The following is a 19454-nucleotide window of genomic DNA, read 5'->3' on the forward strand; positions in this document are numbered from 1 at the left end:
CCAGTCTCAGCAGTGAGGCCAAAGACCTCATGGTCATGGACACTTAAGTTACTATCCATTTGTCCCTCCTGGGGTTCCTTCCACCTTAATGTTGATGCATGTTAGTGGGACAATTGAGGGGAAGTTTTCATGACTACTCATCATTTTGATACCCAGGGAAGTCTGCTATTTGGAGTTGTCAGTCTGACCTCTTTCAGCAGTGCTTCTGATGCTCGTTTGTCTTACACTGTGCAGAAATAGGACACTAGCTGCACTGAAGTTAGTGGAGTAAGATGGATGTAAAACTGGAATAGGTTAAAGGAGAATCAGGTTCATACGCTTTAAAATAGAGGAACAAAAAGGCTTTGCCTAGGTTTGACATTGAATCCAGCATTGTTTTTGGTTCAGTTCCCCAGTTATTGAATGGAGCTACTTCTGCACTCAGAGCTTCTACTACATGGCAAAGAAAATGCCTAGGTAGACACTTTCCTATTGCTGGGAAGGTGCCAAGCAAGCGTATTAGGATGGCTAATCTTGTGTTTATGGAGATTTTCAGAACATTGATTAAACAGGATAAACTTCATTTAACGGCCATGACTTTCAAATGTTATGTTTGAGCCCCAAATCCCCTAAATCTGTAATCACAGCTAATCATGTAAATGTGAGATCTACTCAAGCAAAGAGATAATATCTAAATCATCTAATTTCTTTTGGGTTTTTTTCTTCTTTCCATTTTGATAACTCCTAAAACTCAGTGGGTGTCTTCAGTTCATACACTGAGCTAAACAGCTACTCCAAGCATACAACAAGAAAGGAAGAGGAGTTTGTATGGTATGCAAAAGTAATTTAACATCCTAAGTGCAATGAGAAAGGAGAACATGTTACCCAGGTGAGTGGCGATGTATCATTATTATAACCTTTTTATTATGTTTTTTAGCTCCAGCCACATGGTAAATGCCATCAAATGCACAAATCAGGGGCCTCAAGGTACTTGCAGTAGTAAAAAATAATCATGAAAATAATAGAATGAATAATAAATATTAGTTGATTGATTGCTTGATTTTTAAAAGCATTTCACCCACCTATAAAACTTCATGGAAATGTAGGAACTTCTGCAATGAAGAATGATACCCATTTGGAAGAACATGTAAAATGGAGTCCTCCACAGGTCACAAATCCACAAATGATGCAGATATTTTTCTTCCCAGCCATGTCTACAATGATGTTTCTTCCCAGCCATGGCTACAATGTGCAATTTGTACCAATGATCTTAGCGCCCAGTTTACAGCTGTCCTGCACAGTTGTCTTGTGTGGGGTTGAGGCATCTCAATCTTATTCCTGTTGTCAAAGTTGTCAGTTGTGTGTCACACAACCCCCTGACACAGACTCTGCTGGGGCAGAAAGTTCCTTCTTGGAGATTTGCAAGTACTTATAGTATAGCTATTAATCTGAACTGGAACCGCCTTTCATTGGCTAAGGTGGTCATCCAGGAGATTGAAGAAGGAAGTTTGACTGGGGCAGAGTGAGCTGATTCCCATTCCCTTCTTACTGCAAGTATCTGGGCAGAGTTCCTGCTCATAGTATCCACCGGGTTCTGGGAATTTCCAAGGAATGGTGGATACCATCCAGAGGTCTCTCAGGGGTGTTCCCTTCTGTCCCTTAATTGTTTGGGCTCACTCCTGTTCTGGGATTTTTCCTTGGTTGTCCTTCTGTTGAACCAGTCTCTAGCTTTGTGCACCCTCTACTGTGAGGGGAAAGTGTCTAGCTTTGGTTTAGTTTGGGCCCTTTCTTTCCCAAATGTTCCCAATATTCACTGCTATGAGGCTGCTTGCTTCATCTCATGTGAGATTGGCATTCCCAGTGGCTGTACTTCCACAATATGACATCTAGGGAATGCATTATTGTGCACAATGCAAGTGAAAAGCAGTCCCCCAGGTGGGACAGAAGTAGCTTTTGAAAACCTACATTTTCAGCATCTATTGAGGCTCCCATTACATATCTTCATAACACCCTAGGTGGTAGGGCAATGTCAAGTCCCTGTTTTACAGACAGGAAACTGAGACACATGGACACCAGAGCCTCAAATGTGTTTAGGCTCTTAACTACCTTTTGAGCATCTTGGCCGAAGAAACTTGCCCAAGGTTATACACAAAGTTTAGGAGTAGGGAACTAAACCCAAATTTCCTAAATTCTAGGACTGTCATCTCCCTTCTTCACTTTGCTTTACTTTTGTCAGTAGTTGCTACTTCCACTGCCTTCTTTTGTATGGTATCAAGTATTAACTACCAAATCTATGAACTGCTGTCTGGTATTATTGCTCAGGGTCCATATTCCATCTGCCTTGTCTGGGCATTTGTAAAGATTGCAGCTTTTGATTAAGTGCTGTGCTTTGTTGGACATGCAGGTGGCTGTCCGAGATGTTTATCTTGTAAAGTCTTGTTTTGAAGTGTTTGTATCTAGATCTCAGTCTGTTCAGCTTGACCCACACTTCTCTGTCAAGGTCATGCCTAACGGGGGATTCGCTTGTTGTTGGTATAAAACTCTGTAGGAATAGGTCTGATCTTTGCCAGTGGCTGGCCCACACCATTGCTGCCCACAGGTTTGGTTCAGCATCTCCAATCTCTTCCAGGAGCTTGTGGACTTCATATATAAACAGGGACTTTACCAGGAAGCAGGGAGTGGTGCCTAGTCAGCCTGGCTCTATTGCTTGGGGCTCCCCGCTGCTTCTGGCAGAGTCCCAGGAGGTGCACATGGCAGCAGGGCATGACGAAGGCTGCCAGCTCCATTGTGCAGGGCTTCCCCCCCAGTAGCAAGCGAGTCTCAGGAGCTACACATGAGCTGTGGGGAGCCCAGCACAGGGAACCAGGCTGATCCAGGCTCCATGCTCCTGCCACCTCACTGGGCACAGGACTTGGACTTTGTGCTCCTGCCCAGCTGCAGCTTCTCCCTGCCTCCCACCCTGCACTTCCCTACCTGCTGCCCAGAGCACTGCAGCAAGGACACAAGGAGGAGCCTGGGAAGCCAAGCAGTTCCCCAGCAGTGGCCCTGCCTGGAAACTGTGTGGTGGCTGGGGCAGGGGCTCTCGCGCCTGAGGGTGGGAGTGCAACGTGTTGCCCTGGTGGGAGCGGGTGGGGCTTGGGACTTATATGAGTGCAGCGGGGGCAGCTGTGGGCAGGGCAGGATGCAATTAATTGGTGGGTACCCACCTGTGGCCAGGATGAAATTGCTTGGTGGGCCAGATCTGGTCTGTGGGCCGTGTTTTGCTCATGCCTGCTCTACTGCCAGTAATGATGTTAGGGTCTGGTTTTTTATATCACTTGGCCTAATGCCTGAGAGTACAGGGAGTACATCTGTGTGTGGAAGCTGTGCAGCTTGTTGTGAGTCTCAGTGCACTGTTAAGTACAGTGTAGAGCTTTTTAGTGTGACAACTTTTGGGCCATACAGGAGGACAATCTTCTATTGGGGCGTATACCATTGCAAGTGCACTTTGAAGTTGGTACCATGGGCAACTGGTGCCACCTTAGTTGGGGGGCATGTCCCCCTCCAGCAACCAGTCAGCAACCGGGGAGAGGAGTTCCCCTGTGGACAATCTTGCTGACCAGGGGGAGGTCTCCCTGCAGCCAATCTCACTGACTGGGGGGAGGGGGTCCCCCGTAGTGTATCACGAGGCGGCCAATCGCTGCGGGCACTCCCGGGAGTGCTGCTCCCTGGCTGGGGGTCACAGTGGGGGGACCAGCGCTCCTGCCTGCCCGAAGTGGTGAGAGCGGCCAGTCGGGGTGCACCAGCACTCTCAGGGGGTGCACATGCACCCTCTATGTGTTGCCATTGGTTGGTACCCCATGTCATGATGACTAAACATCTTAAGGCAGCTACCCATACAGCGACTTTACTGCTGATCTTCTGAATCTGATGTTTATAGATGAGGGAATGGTCCACTGTGATTCCTAGGTAGGTTTAGGTATGCTCACGGGGCAGGATGTTGTTGGTTACTCTGATATTCAGCATGCTCTTGGCTCGACGATTGTCTGGGTGGAAGAGTGATACTGATTTATTGATGCTCAACTGTAAGCGCCACTTGTGGAGATAGACAGCAATTAATTCCATGTCAGTAGTCAGTATCTTTTCCAATTCTGTCACATCTCTTCCTTGACCTACTATGGTGACATCATCAGCATACATGTATCTCAGTGTATCACTTAGATTTTGTATGCAGGCAGTCTGAGGTATATACATTGAAAAGTATCGGTGCGAGCACTAACCTCTCCATTCTTCAGAATTTGTACTCTGCTTTTTTCTCCTTGACTGGTAGTGAGTTTGAAAGATCTGCTGGAGATCACATTCATGATGAAAGTGCATAGCTTGCAGTCGGGTATCATAGAGTGCAGTTTATATTTGGGGTGTTGGTGCCATACAGTGCCATACGCAGCTGTAAGGTCGACAAAGACTACACCTGTTTTCTGCCCCATTTCAAATCCATTTTCCAAGCCAGATGCAAGTAATGTAACCTGGTCAGTGGTACACTGCTTTTAGTGAAAGCTAGCTTGTTCTTTTGGGATCTGGGGATCAATGATATTCTCTATTCTATTCAGGATTATGGGCTCCATGAGTTTTTATGTAACACAGAGTAGTGAGATGGGTTGGTAGCTCTTTGGATCCTCTGGTGGTTTTGGGTTTCAGGATAGCAAAGACATAAGCTTTTCTCCAGATTCTTGGAAGTCTGTATAAATGTATTTATACATGAATTTCTGAAGCCATCTTTTCATTGTGGTTCTGAGCTTGGTAACAAATTCTGGAAATACCTTATCTGGTCCAGCAGCCTTGTCAGTCTTGATTGGTTTAATAGCTGTGTCAAACTCATTGTCAGAGATGGGGATGGTTAAATGAAGCTTGACACTGGGTGATTTAAGTTGCTCCTGAGTCGTAGATTGATAGATGTTAGGGTTGGAAGGGACCTCAATAGATCATCGAGTCCGACCCCCTGCGTAAGCAGGAAAGAGTGCTGGGTCTAGATGACCCCAGCTAGATACTCATCTAACCTCCTCTTGAAGACCCCCAAGGTAGGGGAGAGCACCACCTCCCTTGGGAGCCCGTTCCAGACCTTGGCCACTCGAACTGTGAAGAAGTTCTTCCTAATGTCCAATCTAAATCTGCTCTCTGCTAGCTTGTGGCCATTATTTCTTGTAACCCCCGGGGGCGCCTTGGTGAATAAATACTCACCAATTCCCTTCTGTGCCCCCGTGATGAACTTATAGGCAGCCACAAGGTTGCCTCTCAACCTTCTCTTGCGGAGGCTGAAAAGATCCAGTTTCTCTAGTCTCTCCTCGTAGGGCTTGGTCTGCAGGCCCTTGACCATACGAGTTGCCCTTCTCTGGACCCTCTCCAGGTTATCTGCATCCTTCTTGAAGTGTGGCGCCCAGAATTGCACGCAGTACTCCAACTGTGGTCTGACCAGCGCCCGATAGAGGGGAAGTATCACCTCCTTGGACCTATTCATCATGCATCTGCTGATGCACGATAAAGTGCCATTGGCTTTTCTGATGGCTTCGTCACACTGCCGGCTCATGTTCATCTTGGAGTCCACTAGGACTCCAAGATCCCTTTCTGCTTCCGTGCCACCCAGCAGGTCATTCCCTAGGCTGTAGGTGTGCTGGACATTTTTCCTCCCTAGGTGCAGCACTTTGCATTTCTCGTTGTTGAACTGCATCCTGTTATTTTCTGCCCACTTGTCCAACCTATCCAGGTCTGCCTGCAGCTGTTCCTTGCCCTCCGGCGTGTCCACTTCTCCCCGTAGCTTTGTGTCATCTGCAAACTTGGACAGAGTACATTTGACTCCCTCGTCCAAGTCACTGATGAAGACATTAAAGAGTATCGGTCCAAGGACCGAGCCCTGCAGGACCCCACTGCCCACACCCTTCCAGGTTGAGACCGACCCATCCACCATGACTCTTTGGGTGCGACCCTCTAGCCAATTCGCCACCCACCGGACTGTGTAGTCATCCACATCACAGCCTCTTAGCTTGTTCACCAGTATGGGGTGGGCTACCATATTGAAGGCCTTCCTGAAGTCTAAGTATACGACATCCACCCCTCCTCCTGTGTCCAGGCGTTTCGTAACCTGGTCATAGAAAGAGACTAGATTGGTCAGGCACGATCTGCCCGCCACAAACCCGTGCTGGTTTCCCCTCGGCATAATTTGCCCTGCCGGGCTCTCACAAATGTGAGCCTTGATAATTTTTTCAAAGACTTTACCAAGGATGGAGGTGAGACTGACTGGCCTATAGTTGCCCGGGTCCTCCTTCCTCCTCTTTTTGAAAATGGGGACCATGTTAGCCCTTTTCCAGTCCTCCGGGACTTGGCCCGTGCGCCATGAGCATTTGAATATTCCCGCCAGTGGCTCTGCAATGATGTCGGCCAGTGCCTTCAGCACCCTCGGATGGAGCTCATCCGGGCCTGCCGATTTAAAGGCATCCAGTTCATCCAAATGACTCTGCACCACCTCAGGATTTACGTATGGAAGTCTGGTGCCTTGCTGCTGCCTCTCTACAACCCCAGTGAGAGCCTTGTCGTGCCCCTCACTTAGGAACACTGAGGCAAAGAACTCGTTGAGGAGTTCAGCCTTGTCCCCTCTGTCTGTCACCAATTGTTTCTGCCCATTTAGCAGTGGTTGTATACTATACCACTGCCTATCCCTCCCCATTAAGGAAAAACTTAAGGCTAAGAGATATAAGCCCATTAACCAGGGAAATTATCATCTCATAGTAACCCACAGTCTGGTTGGTGTTTTCCCCACCTCCTTTCTTTGGGATATTTATAGATTCATAGATGTTAGGGTCGGAAGGGACCTCAATTGATCATCAACTCCGACCCCCTGCATAGGCAGGAAAGAGTGCTGGGTCTAGATGATCCCAGCTAGATGCACATCCAACCTCCTCTTGAAGACCCCCAGGGTAGGGGAGAGCACCACCTCCCTTGGGAGCCCATTTCAGACCTTGGCCACTCGAACTGTGAAGAAGTTCTTCCTAATGTCCAGTCTAAATCTGCTCTCTGCTAGCTTGTGGCCATTATTTCTTGTAACCCCCGGGGGCGCCTTGGTGAATAAATACTCACCAATTCCCTTCCGTGCCCCCGTGATGAACTTATAGGCAGCCACAAGGTCGCCTCTCAACCTTCTCTTGCGGAGGCTGAAAAGGTCCAGGTTCTCTAGTCTCTCCTCGTAGGGCTTGGCCTGCAAGCCCTTAACCATATGAGTGGCCCTTCTTTGGACCCTCTCCAGGTTAGCCACATCCCTCTTGAAGTGTGGCGCCCAGAATTGCACGCAGTACTCCAACTGCAGTCTGACCAGCGCCCGATAGAGGGGAAGTATCACCTCCTTGGATCTATTTGTCATGCATCTGCTGATGCACAATAAAGTGCCATTAGCTTTTCTGATGGCTTCGTCACACTGCCGACTCATGTTCATCTTGGAGTCCACTAGGACTCCAAGATCCCTTTCTGCTTCCGTGCCACCAAGCAGGTCATTTCCTAGGCAGTAGGTATGCTGGACATTTTTCCTCCCTAGGTGCAGCACTTTGCATTTCTCCTTGTTGAACTGCATTCTGTTGTTTTCTGCCCATTTGTCCAACCTGTCCAGGTCTGCTTGCAGCTGTTCCCTGCCCTCCGGTGCGTCCACTTCTCCCCACAGTTTTGTGTCATCCGCAAACTTAGACAGAGTATACTTGTGTTTTAGCACAAGACCTAAACAGTGTTAGCCTTCTACTAGCACATGGTGTTGAAAAGCATCTGTGGGTGTTCCCTCTGTTTCCATATTTCTGTCCTGCCAGCTGGGCAAGTCTTGAGATCTGAATGTGCTACTGTGTGCAGTAAGAGTAAGCAAATATGCCGAGGTAGGGTTCTTAAATAATCACAGTACTTATCAGCCCACATTGTCTTCAGGTATGAAACATTATATAATCAACATGGGTTGAGATAGCAAAGCCCCACACAATCATTAATTCTTGCACTCTCCACCCTCCCCTTCTCCCCACATGCAACAGCTAATAAAATGACATTCTCCCTGCAGCCAGTGCTCTCTGTCTTTTAGGCTGGCACAGTAATTACACACAAACTGGTATAAGTGATTGGAAATTGGTTCAAATCTGTAACACAACAGAAGTTCAGCTCACATAAACCACTTTCAAAATGGCTGAAACTGGTTTAAGATAAACACGGATGCATGTAGTATCAGACTTAACTGATTTAGGTTAATTGGTTTATTGAAATTCTGTCCCAGATCCCTTCCAGATTCAAGTTAACTCAGTCCCCCTGCATCCCAGGATGCTTTGCACACCCTCTCCCTCCTACCACTCTTTCCCCCTCTTCCCCCCCAGTCCAGCTTCTGGCCTGGACCACTGCAGGCAGGTGGCTGCATTTCCAGAATAAAAAGTAAATGTCTGTTCAATTGCTTATCGGTTCAAACTACACAGTTTAGACTAATCTGTGAAGATTGAATCAATTCAGCCACAGGCTTTTTGATTGTCTGTACTTAGCCTTAAAGATTATTCAGTTGTCAACATGGCAGCCCTGTCACACTATGCACTGCATGGAAGGGCTTTAGATATTGGTGAAAGATGGGCAAATATTGGCTTCTGAGGGGAATGTCAAGATCTTTTTGCTAAAAGCTAATATACAGATGATTAGGCTGATTTTCTAGGTGCATCTTCAAGTCTCTTTTATATTGTATTTGTTTATGCTTTGCCGTATATTTTGTATGCTTGTTCAGAGTTATCTGGAAATCTTTCCTGGTACAATCACGTATATCTTAAAGTGTAGAAGTTTTTCCTCAAGGTAAACAAAGGAGGATGAAATTACAAGGCCACAAAAGCACCTCCTCTTTTAGCTTTTGAAAGCGGGTGAGGAACAAGAGATTTGTATATGCTAGAGAAGATTAATAGTTTTTGCTTTGCTCTGCCACAGTTAATCAGCATCCACTCATTTACATCTGAGATTTGATTAATACTTAGCCCAGCCTCAGAATTGTTCATCTTTGAGCAGATAAACAATAGAAACTCATTGATTCATCTTTTGGCTCCTTTTAGCTATTCAGAAGCCAGACTTCTTTCTCATATGTAACCCTTTCTTGTTTCTTTTATGCCTATGGGTAATTGCATGCTTCTATCTTTTTCTAAGTGCTGTGTGCATCGTACATTTTAATATTTAGCTCTGCCTTTTTTCAGTGGTCATGGTATATAGAGGTATGATAGGTAAAGGTAAGACACAAATACTGAGTCTTGGAGACAGAAAAGGCCCTGGGGTCATATTCTTATTTTAGCTAATCTTATGAAACCCCAATTGGTTGAAAAAATGCCAGTACATTGTGGTGTTGCCTGGTTGTAACTGAGAGCAGCATTTAGCCTACTGTTGGTAGCAATCCTGGGCAAGCAATATGTTGACCCTTTTGGAGAGCTCTGTGTAATGAGTAGGAAGGTGGCAGTGGTGGGGCAGGAATAGACTCTAGTGAGGTTATTGCTCTCTTGAGAGCAACCAGAGTCTAGGTTGTTTGGGTTTATTTATCCGGTATTTACTTATTCTGGAGGGCTGTGTCAGTACACCACATGTAGGTAATCTATCAGAGATGTAATAGGGCAGGTCTGCACCCTGGGCAGCAGTGGTACCTGGGGCAGTGTTGGCTGCTGGTTGCAGCAGCATGGCTAAAAGGCAGCTATGGCTGCAGCAGCAGGTATTTTGCCCCTTGCTTCCCCCAGAAGTTGGTAGCGGGGATGCTGTCTCTGTTGTCCCCCTTAGTTATGCTGCTGGCATACATATGCAGTTGCCTTTGAGTGGTCTTGGCTTTGCATGTTTCCCTAGGGCTCCTTATTCGCACATGCTGCTTGATAAACAAGGCAGACAGAAGAAACTCTAGTGCAGAACTGATTCATTTTAATTTGTGTAGAAGAGACAAGCTTCAGATGAGGGTCATCAGCTCAAGAGGGTATGTCACTCATTTTTCTTATCAGTGATTGTCTCGGTGCTAGGATAGTCTGCTAAACCAGGCTGTACTTTATTAACTGCTAGCAGATAACTGATGTCACTTGCTTGCCTCAGGATAAAAACATTTTCTGAGCAACACAGCTAATTTATCTGGGCTAGCAAAGAGGGATGGGAGCAGTCAGGGTAGCAGCTCTCAGACACCTCCAGTTAATATACCTTTTCTAGGAAATGAAGTTAAGGAGGCTGGATCTACAGAAGAGTAAAGGATGCTTCCTCTGTTGCCCATTAACAGATAACAAGAGGGCTGTGTGATTACTCAACTCATTAAGTGCAGCAATTTGTTTTGTGAGTGAAGGCAAATGGGGTCAGTTCTACCAATCAAGTAAAATCTACATATGAAACTGGAGTCCATTCCACTTGAGGGCTGGGGGACCCGGGGCACAGATAATGGGAGATGGAGGCTTTCTCCTTTAGCTTGCCAACCTAGTCATTTATAGAACACAGGTGTTTGATTCACTGACTTGGTCTTAATCCAAAGCTGCCGTGGATGTGACATCACAGGCGGCACAAGAGCTGGTCAGAAAATTCTTTCTTTTTTTTCTTTTTCTTTTTTTCCCCTGCTGAAAATTTTTGACTCTTTGGTAAAAATCCAAACATATCAGCCAAGTGAAATAGGTCGATTTGGAAATGCTAACACAGTGTCCCATAGGAAATGCAGTTCAGTTGCCTCTTACTCTGATTTTTTTTTTTTCCTGTAAGGCTAGTTCTTTACTCAGACCACATCTCTCAGGGTGCACCACCACCATTCCTCTTGGAGAAAAGTAGTCGTGCATTATGGGAAATGTCTGAGTAGTGAGCCTGGTGCTTACAGACACCTGTGGTGACCAACCCACAACTCTTGGGAGGTGCCATAGTAGCACATGTGAATTGAAATGTTCTGTGAAACCTCTTCAGCTTTGAGGCCTGGTGTTTTTCAGTGGTAAAATTAGATTTTTTTTTTTGTGGATCAGAGATATAAAAAAACCCCATTTTTTTGTGTCTAAAAACAATTTTATCAGAAAAATGTCAACCCGTTCTAGCGGACACCCTTGTTTACAGCTTTCACCAAGAACCAAATGATTAAACCTACCAAGGACAATGAAATCTGTGTCCTCCAGAGGTGGTCCCTCCAGGCAGGGGGTTGAAACGCACAGTAATAATACGCTGCACTTGCTTTGGAGGCTCTCCAAGTGCTTTACAAACATGAAGAGATTAGTGAAGTCTCAGAGCACCCTGAGAGACAGGGAGGTTTTGTTATCTCTGTTTTACAGAGAGAAAGGCTGGGGCAGCGTGGGGAAGAAGCTAGCACTGCTGCGCCTGGCCTTGTACCTGCTTTGTGAATGGGGAACGCCCTTCTCCAGGGTTCTCATTCGAGAGCCCTTCAAAGGGACACAATTCAGCTCTGAAAGAATAAGAAAAAGCAAATGGGACAGCTGAGCCCTGCCACAGGTAGGTCAAACTGATTTAGGATGCTACTCTGTGTCACTTATATGCATTGTAGGCTCCCTAGAAGGTGAGGCCCAGATGGCTTTTAGTAATTCAGTCTTTAGATGTAATAACAACGTAGCAACACACAAAAGGCTTTTATCAAGATAGTTTCTCATATACTTTCTAGCCTCCTAATTTTTACCTAAGCACTTTTCTTTTCCTCATGCCCTCTTTCAGCTTGAAACATAGCTTGCCTCAGAAACAGAAACCCTCTTGGCAGTTGTGTGGGCATACAGTGGGCAGTATGTTGGCAGCTCTTGAAAGGATACAGACATTTGAGGGAAGTGATGGGCAACCTTCAGCATGGAGTTTTTATTAGATTCTCTCCTTTTTTTGTTTTTAGAACTTTATAACTCTTAACATTTTAACTTTTACCCTGAGGTCAAACTAACACAAGAAATCAGTTCTTTCTTCGTGAGCAATGGGCCAGATGGGTAATGGAGTGCAGAAGCCTTGTTATATCATTGTTATGACATGGCCATTGTCAAAGACAGGCAGTGAGTCACTTCTGCAATAGAAAGTACCTGGGGAAGTTTAGATCACCAAAAAGCAACCAAGCTGGCATGTGGCCAGAGCTTTATACTTCTTCCCTTCAGAAAAGGGCTACAGGATCACTAGTTGTGCACGTGGTCAGAGCCTGAATTGCCAGTCTCATTTTGAATACAGCATGTCTAGCAGCATTGCCTCTTAATACCACACTGGACCATTTCTTCAACAAAGCCTTCAAGAGTGGAGTAGTCGGCACTCTTTCCTGACCTATGGACTCCATTTCTTGCACTATATTAGGTTAATTTTAAAATTGGCCCTAATTCCTAGGTTTTTTTTCTTTCTGGGAGGTAAGACAGGGGAAAATATAACCCTAAGCAATCTCAGTCCTCCCTATTTTTGGGAACAGCTGGGGACTGACCCAGCCTCCAGTATAAGAAGAAATGACTAGGAAATGATCATGATCTAATTTTGTGTCAGTTTAAACAACAGACCCTCTGAACCTGAGAAACTGCCCTTCTGTTAAAACTGATGTGGCTTTATGCAACATCTTGACATTTTGCAATGAAAAAATGTTTCATAAAAAGGTTGCCAGCTTTATGGAAAAGTCAGAGCAGACTGCTGTAATCTGTGTTTCATGGACAGGCCCCTGCATGCTCTAAGCAGGAGAGAGCAGACAGTTTGCTGTCTGCTCTTGGCCTATCCTATCTCTGCCCCCTGTATTCTTCTGTAAAGCCATCTGCACAGTAGTTTAGCAGGAAGGTATTACTAGAGATCCATTTTTGCCCCTTAACTTTGCTCAGAGTATCAAGGACCCTTCATGCACCTGAGAACCAAGAGGCTATGACACCCAGCCCTGTGTGGTGCTGAACTTTGTTTCATAAGCTTTTCCCTTCCACTGGCTGAGTTTAAGTAGTGGTTAGGATAACAGTGGCTTCTAGTCAAGCACTCCCTCACCTCAGCATTACAGTGATGGGCTTGGTTGTCATGTGGATATGACAAAATAGTTTTGAGATCCCTGCAGCTTCCTTTATTTCTTTTGAAAATAAGGAATAAGACCTGCAATTGAGCAAAAGGGTTTTTCCCACTCAGACCAATTTCACAGTATGTGGTAATACTCATTACATGCACAGGCAAAGTGACCAGGCTCTGCTGGAAAGCGCTTTGGCAAGAGTTAAAGGACGAGTGTTTGCCTTGGTGTGCTGACATGTAAAAGGCAATGGGAGGAGGCCGATTTGAGCGTTAGCCTCTCACAACTAGTGAAAATATGAATTTTAATTTTTACCTAGGAGAAACCATCTTTGCAATCTCCTATGCCTGATGAAGGGTGCCTGTGCCTGAAAGTTTGCAAATAAAGAATTTTTTTGCAAATATCTAGTTGGTCTACTAAGAGAGATCACCTCTACCACGAGTTTTGATTCCTTTTGCCTCTAGACGAATATGGCTACAACCTAGATATCAGCGTCTCCTAGTTCATTTCCTTCTATGGACTGAAATAATACCAATGCCAGGCAATTGGTGCATAATGATTTTGGGAGACTTTACAAGCATTCCTCAAGGGAGCATCTCTCCCTTGGAGACTGAGAGTCAGCAAGGGAGACACTATGGATGCTGTGAGGGTCTTCCTTTGTGCCCTTATTTCAAGCCTGGACCTTTCTTCCACCTCTTTAACCCATCTCAGGAATAGGAACAGGGGGGAAGAGCAAGATTGTAGCACTCCTGTCTAGGAGAAACTTGCTGACAACATCTTCAGGACCAAGCAAAAGTTCTAATAGTCCTGGTCATACCAACTCTCATGGCCTTCTAACTTAGGCCAGGTACAATACAAGTAAAGACAACTGAAAACAGTTTTTTTTTAAAGAAACAAGTAAACAAATGTTTCATGAAGCTTTATACAATTTTCCCTACATTTTTTGATCAGCAATGAACGGGAGTATCTATCTGGAAAGCAGTGTCCTGGATAAGAAATGGATTCAGAAACTGAATAGCAATAAGGTATCTTTTCCAGTTCTGGTTACTCTAATTCATTTTGTCTTTCTTCTGTCCCCTGGCCAAACTGCCTCCTTTTGTCAAGTTGAGGCTTTGCCTCCTCTGAGCCCAAGGTCCGCTTGCCCAAAACCTGACCACAGCTTTTCCTTTTTGTTTCAACAAGTCTTACAAACTCACTGTTGGATCCCCCATCTTAGGCACTGTGTGAAACTAGGGCACTGCCTGAAAAGCCAGTGTTCACCATAGGACGTACTCTGGACAACTGGTTCTAGCCCAGGGTGAGCACTTGCCCAGAGAAAATCAGAGTTTGTGGATGTTGCTGACTCAGGAAGTTTATTTTATTCCTGTGAGAAAAGCTTCACATTTGCCAGTAGGGAGGAGGAAAAAGGACATTGAGTGCTCTCTACCTTTTTTTTGCATTGCAGATGGAAACTCAGATATCTGAGTATGGACTTTCCCTTGCTTCCAGCAAGGGAGTTTGTCATGGTGCTTAGCCTTTATCCAGGTGATTGTGTGCATAGGAATGCTTTCATTTTTATCTTTCATTCTGACAGGAATCTTTGCTACCCAGATCATTCCTCCCTTTCAACAAAAAGCATGACTTGTGCACTCAGCTGAATATTGCATCATCTTCCTTTCCTCCTCCATCTGTTCTCAACATGGTACTTGTGCTGCAGTCTTTCCCCCTTTTAAGGGCTACAACTTTTATCTAGGTTCTGACTCCTCAGATGAGGCTAGCCACCTTTTGCATCGTTATCTGGAAAGATTCAGTCTCTTAAAGCCTTTCTTACCACAAATAGTTCAGTCTCATCCAGCACACTGAAAATCCCTCTGAAATTTCATATTGCTTGGAGTGGGGTTTCAGGTGACTCAGAAGTACAAAACCTTTGTGTAGTGGAGTTGTGAGCAGAGACTTAGCAGCTGATTGAACTGTAGAGAATTTGAGCCAGGAAGCAAATGGCTGTTTCAAGGAGAACACACATGGGCAGAGATAACCAGTCTGTGAGAGCTGCTGGAGAAAATGACAGGCTCACTACTCACTTTGCTGAAACAAGCTACAACTACCTCAGAAATACTGCTGAAATCAAATGCTTCCTTACATTTTTCCTGCTTGGAAGCAGATCTGTACTTCTCTAAAGTTTGGGGTGGCAGAGATTCTGCATGAGAATGTAGGCCCACACCTCCAGCGCTACTATTTATGCATTACAGTATGAAATGATGGGTCTGAACACCCTCAAACTTGGACAGAGATTGAATCTAGTCTCAGCTCCCAACTTCAATGTGAAAGCATTTTGCATATCTTCAGTGGAATGTGAAAATGCACCCTGCAAAGCTTCAAATGGTTCCAAGTAGGCATTAGAACAAAGGATGGGACTCATAGGGCTATGTAGAGACCAACGGCTGCCGACTGAGACTAGGCGAAGGATTCGAAACGAGTCTGCTGGAATTTCCAGTAGGATGTAACAATGGAACATCATAGGCCCGTGAAGGACCTGCTTTCATTTATTGTGATTTGCTTTTAGGAGCATACACAAGCTTTTTGTACTGATTTGGCATGATTCAAGCGCTACCATTTAATGTGTGAATTTGCTTGAGGTATTTCTAGCTTTGTTTTGGTGGCTGCACGTACAAAGATGACATTGCAGCATGCAGAGTGTGCCCCTTTTATCTCTTTTGTTCCAGTGCTATTGCAAGGAAATAAATGCCGTCAGTTAAAGCAGATTGGTGCAATGCCAAATCAAACTGAAGTAAACTGGTGCTGCCGGTTCCAGAGTTACTGAGTCAGATGAAGTTCAGCAGCAGGCTAAACGTATTTTTTTTCTTTGCTTATGACTACAAAAAACTGGCACCTTCCACATCAGCTATTCTATTCCCTTCATGCATTCAAATCCTTACCTGCTGACTTCAGTGACAGAAATAAGTTTTTACTCTTTTTGGCTAGGGATAGACATTAAAAAAGCCTGAGCCTGAACTGATTCAATCTTTGCAGGTTAGTTTAACCTGGCTAGGCTGAATTAGTTTGTAATTGTACAGACATCCCAGAAATGTAGGCACATGCCTGCAGTGGCTCAGGCTAGAAGCCTTCCCTTCTACAGTGCTGAGCTGAGGGGGTATATGGCCAGGTCCCAGCAGGATGCTCTGATTAGGGAGGGGTTTCCCCCCACCTTCTGATCAGCCCAGCAGGGAATTGATAACACAGTGTTTGTCTTCCCTAACTCAGTGTTTATCACCCCATTAAGAAAAAAACAGAGGGACATTACCAGCTACCTGTTGATTCTGCCTTTGTCCTGTCTGCCACAGTATGGACCATAGCCAGCATAGCTAATGCTGAGAGACGTCTGTGTAAGGCAGAGGGGATGGGGCAATCCCTGATAGCAGGGAGCTGGGAGGGAAGGAGCAGGGATTGCCCCATCCCCCCTGCCTTACACAGACTTCTCTCTGGCTTCCCCCTACAGATGCCTGCAGTCTCTGCTGAGCTACAGCCAGGGAGCAGAGGGAAAGAGAAGAGAGCCTCACCCAGCCCAGAAAGCATGCTGGGATGCTGGGGGAGTCTGGTTTAACTTAAACAAGCAAGGCATCTAGGATAGACATTGCATGAACCAGACTGACCCAAATCAGTTAAGTCTGATACTATATCCAACCAGGTTTATCTCAAACTGGTTTCAGCCATTTTCAAACTGGTTTATGTGCACTGAACATGTGTTCTGTTACAGGTTTAAACCAGTTTCTGGTCACTTAAACTGGTTTATGTGTAATGTCTGTCCCTAGCCTTTAGGTGTCCTGTGCAAGAGAGGCTGAACAGTGGATCCAGCTCTTTCTGGAGTATCATCTTCAGATGATTTACTAAGTTCCAATCAGTTCCACCTGTGCAAGTTTAATTAGGATCAAGGAGTGCACCATCAGTGTAAATTGATCTGTGGAAGACATCTAGCCCAGTGCCGCCAGTAATGAAAGGACACAGCTTAACTCGTGGCTCCCTGAGTTTGCAAGGCTGACAGTTGCTCTTCACTTATAAACAGAGCGCAATTAATCTGGAGTAATATAAAGATGCACACAATTCTCCCTGCTTTTTCTCCTTCCCATGTTGTACCGTTGACAAAGAGTCAGATTTTCAAAAGGTCTCAAAACGCACAATTAAAGTCGGATTATTAAAGGAGATCATCCCGTTGGGAAAACTAATCTCAGATTGTTAACACTAAACTTTTGTCTATGACTTTTTGACTCATTATTCTTTATATCAGCCTTTCAATTTCTATTATAATCAAATGGGTTTCCTCCAAATTCTTTATTATGTCATAGAGCCATATGAGAAATTTGGGACATTTACTTTTATTTTTATGGTTGGTCACTGCATCATAAAAAAACAGGGCTGGAGGGGACCTCAGGGGGTCATCTAGTCCAACACCCTAGTCAAAGCAGGATGATAGGATCTGTCTAAACCACTCCTGACAAATGTTTGTTTTAATAACCTGCACTTAAAAACTTCCAGTGTAGAGATTCCACAGATCTCTAGATAACGTGTTTCAGTGCATAACTACCCTCGTAGTAAGAAATCTCTGTATAATAACTATCCCAAATCTGTGTTAAATTTCATCCCATTATATTACTTGGCCACAGATCAACTGATTGCCATTATCTTCATAACAACCCTTTTTGAACTTGTAGACTGTTTTTTTTTTTCAAATGAACCTTGTTTTCTAAACTAAATAATCCCAATTCTTTCATGTGTCATTATTTTTTCTAGACCTGGCCATTTTTGTTGTTCTTTTTTGGACTCCTTTAAATTTGTCTATATCTTTCTTGACTGACTAGGCTATCATTACTATTGGAGAACAGTGAAAACAAAAAACATCTTCACTTGAAGTTTGGATCTGGACCTAGACCTGGAACTGAACTTGGCAGCTCAGGATAGTCTTTAGCAGCAAATACTGCAGCTCAGACCCAGAGCAGGTGAACAAAATAAAATAACAACAACAAAAAAATAATCAAGACGACTTCTCCTCCTCCCCCCTGACTCCAAAACAACCACCTTGCAACCTTTTAGAATAAAAGATGGCTTACATAAAATTCAGAGCCAGTATGAGGCCACAGATTAACTTATGGGCTCTATGGCTTAGACTGTTGACAATAGTTCACAGCGAGATGTTTTCAGTAAAATGATAGTGGGGTCATGAGACATGATACAATTTCAATTGAATTATGGTCCTATTGTAAGGCTTCATTTCCCCTCACATAAAACAGGATCTAACATCCAAGGCCCTGTGCAAGCCACTCCTAAATACAAAATGCCTGCTGGGTTTTATTGCATAGGCACTACACTGGTAGGGGTCGGCTTATAGCTTTATAAAGCTTGTAGAGCTACCTTGAATATGACAGATCACATATAAATCTAAACAAACCCTCTTTCTTTTTAGATTGGTGAGGATGCATGTGAAGACCTTCAATTAGTAAGTGGATGCGAATGGGAGAATCTGGGCCCTCTTGACTCTCACCAAGGAGAGAACTTGGTTTCAAAGGTCAGTCTAGTTGAATAAAGTGACTGCAGGATTTCAACTCAAATTTGACCAGTCTCAGGACAGTCTTGGTTTGTGATGCAGCTAGGACTCCTAGAGTTTCCTGCATGATAAATGCCATCCATTTAGAAGAAGATGCCTGTAACTGTGTGATGTAGTTATGGGCATAGACTCTAGATTAGGGTGCTGAACACCTCCGAAGATTAGGCGTTTGTGTGCTGTTGTTGTGCAACAGCCCATGGTAAGAAGGGCGGAAGCTTATGCAGTGATTTGTATGGTGTGCTGTAACATGACTAAATACAGTCCTTTGTGTTTGCCGTCAGAGAAAAACTGCTGAATAAAGGCATTGTTTTGAATACTGTGAAATATAGGGTGAAGCTTATGTAATGATGTATGCTGATTAAATCAGCATTTATTTTGTGATCTGGAATGGACAGATGTGCAGCTATTCCCAGGTAGCTGAATTCAGCAGATGGATATTACACAAGCTAGTGGGGCAGCAAGTAATAGCTTTTTTGCCTTGAATATCTCAGATACCCTGAGATAAGCTATGAACTAATGAACACCAGGGTAACTATATTGATTTGTAACTCTGTTTTCTTTGGAGTGATTCTACACAGCATTCATGTAAGATACACTGGTAAGGGGCTGCCCATTATGTGTCTGTTCCTTTGTGCATTGGTGCAATCAACTTTTATACTGGTGTCAAATGTGACATCTATCCAGGTCCTCAGTTGAGGGATTAGATGCTGGAAGCTCCTAGAGCTTTGGAAACATTCCAGAAAAATTAAATGCATGAAAATATTAATGAAGTTTTACATTTTGCTTTCAAGCACAGGGACATGAGAAAGGTTTGTTAAAGCAATCATGGTCAAAAAGGACCCCAAGGAATTGCAGTTTTCTCATTAATTTGGCTGGGCTTTTAAATCTCATCAGCATAATAATCTGGGGCCTGGCTCTGCAGGTCCTTCCTTACAGAGGCTAACCCCACAC

The 19454-nt window shown here is 44.6% G+C and overlaps 1 protein-coding gene and 1 long non-coding RNA gene across 4 annotated transcripts in view; one reads left to right on the forward strand and one right to left on the reverse strand.

The window, feature by feature from the left end:
• SH3RF2 (SH3 domain containing ring finger 2) overlaps positions 1–19454 on the reverse strand; it is a 76948-nt gene that overhangs the window by 17115 nt on the left and 40379 nt on the right. The window lies entirely within an intron of this gene.
• The window catches only part of LOC132243271 (uncharacterized), a 41759-nt gene continuing 33457 nt past the window's right edge, over positions 11153–19454 (forward strand). Inside the window, exons 1-2 of the long non-coding RNA XR_009464404.1 lie at positions 11153–11433; positions 18363–18464. This is a non-coding gene — a long non-coding RNA (uncharacterized LOC132243271). The remainder of the gene's footprint in view (positions 11434–18362; positions 18465–19454) is intronic.

The sequence above is a fragment of the Alligator mississippiensis genome, chromosome 9 (genome assembly GCF_030867095.1).
Source record: "Alligator mississippiensis isolate rAllMis1 chromosome 9, rAllMis1, whole genome shotgun sequence".
Lineage (NCBI taxonomy): Eukaryota > Metazoa > Chordata > Crocodylia > Alligatoridae > Alligator > Alligator mississippiensis.